We start from the raw sequence: 4018 nt of genomic DNA, 5'->3' as shown, positions 1-4018 counted from the left end.
CTTGAGGAAAAGTTCAAACTAAAAAGCCCTAGTAGAGTAATTTTTGCCTGTAAACTTGACACACACTGGTGCAGCGTCCATTGCAAATAAATGGAACCCGAGACAAAGCAAAAAATAGCCAAAAAAAATAAAGGAACCGAGAGAAGGACCTTAAATAGAGATAACCGAAGGACACCACTCCAACAGAAAATGCCCAGAAAATGCCTAGAAAAATGTCAACGAAGATTTCCTTAGAAACAAAATACTGAAAAACACGAAGCGGTGACGTCAGTGCTTGATACACTAGAACCAGAAGGTGCCGAGATGTGCTGTCGAGACTCATAAGACACCGACACACGAAATCGAAAAGAGAAAATGATTCACGCCGGCAACACCAAAACCAAGAGAAGAATTTTTTTTTTAACCTTGCTCTGATACTATGTCAGAAATAAGTCAAAAATGCTGTATGAATGGCCGAATGGCTGGCCTTGTGATTTCTCTCTATTATATAAACTGTACAAAAGAATTCTATACATGGAGAAAAGCTACGTATCTGCTAATATTATCCCTATACAATCTGTCAAATATTAAGCTAATTAAAATAACCAAAAATCAAGGAAACAAATATGGTAACAGATCTAGAAATAAATGGAAATAAATATGGACAGCAAAGCTGTCCGTTGACAAATATATCCACATATTATTGCAGATTTACAACGAACAAATCACAGATTTGCTGGATCCAAGCCAAAGAAATCTTTAGGTAACGGAAGCACTCACATCCAGTAAAAGACCTACATAAATTCAGTTTTCCTTGACCCTGTTTTGCTTCTCCTTCCAGATAAGAGAAGATGTCAAATCTAGTGTTTATGTTGAAATTTTGACAGAGGAGTATGTATGCACAATGAAGGATGTCACACAACTACTGATAAAGGTTTGCTTCGTTTTTTCTTCTTAGACTGAACAGTGAGGATGCTTAAGGCGGGTTCCTAGCATTTGAGACTTTTTAGAGAATGCCTATAAAAGAAATGTTGTGCGATTCCTTGGCTAGTACAAACTTGTATATATTCATTTTCCTTGTCGTTATAGTGTTTCTTTGTTTGACAAATTTAATTCCATGTTATGTTGACTATGACCTAATAGGTACACCCAACATATAGGAATTTTTCTTGGTGCTTGAATTTATTTTAAGGGTTTACTGCATGTAATGCTTGGCAACTCTATTTGTTTTTCTTTTTCTTTTTCTGGCATGTGAATAGAGTACACTACAAATTTATTAAGTGTTTGAACATAAAAGAAGGAGGTGTTTTTGGCGAATACAGTACCATGGTTTAGGAAATAGAAAGCTCAAAATATGGCAGTAAAAAAATAAGTTTCTTTTTGGATGATAAAGAAGGAAGTAAATATAAGAATACGTGTCAAATATACAAATTGGTGATTCTTACACATAGGGAAATCATTCATGTTCTTCTAGGAGTTTGAATCTTCTCCTCAGGGCCGTCTCTAGAACATTTGTGACCCTAGGCAAGATTTATTTTAGGGGCCTTCTAATAATATAAGCATATATTAAAATATTATTTCAAATTTATTTTTCTTGCCTTTTGAGATGCAAAATCACTAATTAAATTTTTATATTCAAGTTTAGAAACCAAATCTTTTTCAATTGATAATATAGCCAAATTACCTAATCTTTCTTGTGACATAGTTGAACGCAAATAAGATTTTATTAACTTTAATTTTGAAAAACTTCTTTCTGCTGAAGCTACAGTAACAGGAATAGTTAACAGTATTCTATAAGCTATCCATGCATTTGGAAAAGAATTCCCTTGTTTTCTAAAATCTAGTACCTCAAGTGGTGTTTTAATTTCCACGTTATAATTTCTTTAAAATTTTTATTCGAATATAAATATAAACCATCAATATCAGAGAGCATGTCATGTTTTAAAGTTTTCAAGATTTAAACAATGTTTCTGCAAACTATCATCATCAAGCATTTTAACTTTTCTATATTATAAATGAAACCAAATATTACTATATATTCAAATTGTCAAACCTACTTTGAAGTGAGGAAAGCTGATCAATCTAAATAGTGAAATAATTTATTCTAAAAGATTCTTCAGTAGACAATTTCTTCTCTTCGTTTTCATCCTCATCAAATTGTTTTTTTCTCTTTATTATACGCTTTTCATGAAATTTTGGTTCTATATTCATTTGCTCTGCAATCTCTTTAGTAGAAATCATAGAAGATGTAAACCCATTTTCTCTATATTTTAAAAAAATGAAACAAGACCTTTCAACTGATCTGTTGCAACAACAATGTCCATATTTTTAGATTGTAAATATTTACTACCGTATTAACAGAAAAATACATTTCATACCAAATATTCATGCTAATAGAAATTCAAAATTTTCAATCTCATATGTTACTAAAGAAATAGCTACACTTTTTGTTTTAGGATCTTCACTAGTTTCTGCTAATTGATATAAACATATCTTTTTGTGGAGCTTGAAATTTATTGCTTTAACACTTTCAACCGACTTTCCCACGTGTTTGTGATAATGGCTAAGTGTCAAATTAGAAACTGATCTTGCAAAATTTCCTCGTTTTGTAGAAGAAGATAATGAGTATATATGTTGTGTCACTCCAAAAAATGTAATAGCATTAGTACATGAATTAGCCATATCACAAAGAACTAAATTAAGACTGTGACAACCACATGGTGTATAAAATGCTCTAGAATTTATATCACTAATCTTTTTTGCACACCTTGATTTTACCTTTCATATAGACCCATTATCATATCCTTGTCCTCTCACATTATTTACATTAGATCAAGATTTTTTAATATAGTTTGAGAACATTAAAATGCCTTGACCAGAAGTATCATCCACTTTTATAAATCTATAATTACTCTTCTATTTTTATTGGACTTATTGAAATATTTACATCTTAAATAAGTGACATTTGTTCCTGATGACTTGTATCTGGGGTACAATCAAGTATAACTGAAAAATATTTTGATCTTTGATTTTTTAATAATGGTATTTTTTATTTTTAATGCTAAATATTTATCAACTCATTTTGTATATAATACCAAGATAATGAGTATGAATTTCTCCATTTGAATACGTCTAAGGTTTTCTTCATTATTGGATCAAACTCAGCAATCATTTCAATTAAACTCAAAAAATTCCATTATTTTCTTGATAAATCTTCTCATTTGTACCACGAAATGCCAAATTATTTTTTGAAAGATTTACAACCGCTATAATTCTTAATAGTACATTCTTCCAATGCTCTTTCTCTTTATTTATTTTCTCTTGTAAATATTTATCAATTGTTTGTTTTTAAGCAATCTCATCTCAACATCAACCCAATGTTCATATTTATCAGTTCATTGCTTGTTTCATGACTTTTAAGCTTGGCACTAAGATTTTTCCAATCTCCACACCCTTCATTTGCTAATGAATTGTATTTACTTTAAACTAAATAATTTACAACAAAAACAAATACTTTATTTAATTCTTTTGAATATATTAGCCATTTTCTATCATGTTTTTCTCCATTTGGTAATTTTCGAATGTAATGAATTGTAGAAAATGTCTAGAATTTTCATCTCTTGGAAATCTAAAACTTGTCAATTGGACTTTTCTCAACTAATAATCACATAAGTTTGTATCTAAATTATTCCAGTGTACCGGGTCATAAATATTTTTATAGTTGTTTTATCTATATCATTAATATTTTCATTTTTGTCAGATGAAATTTCTTCTTCTAAATTTTCATGAGACTCTTCACTAATATTTAATGAATTTGATTTTTATCTTTAAAAATTTCTTCACAATTTTCAATTGTTTTTTCATTTAAATCTTCATTTGGTTTTCTAGCATTTGGTGTTTTGTACTAATAACAAATTTATCAAGTGCACCTTTTTTGGGATTGTAGTTCTTTTATTCTTTTTTTTTTCCTTACGTTTTTCAAATCCAGATTCATACTTCCTAGTAGACATCTATATTCAAGAATAAATAATTTAAAGCT

The sequence above is a fragment of the Pistacia vera genome, unplaced genomic scaffold (genome assembly GCF_008641045.1).
Source record: "Pistacia vera cultivar Batoury unplaced genomic scaffold, PisVer_v2 Contig110, whole genome shotgun sequence".
NCBI classification, from domain to species: domain Eukaryota; kingdom Viridiplantae; phylum Streptophyta; class Magnoliopsida; order Sapindales; family Anacardiaceae; genus Pistacia; species Pistacia vera.
This window is presented reverse-complemented; position numbering follows the sequence as displayed.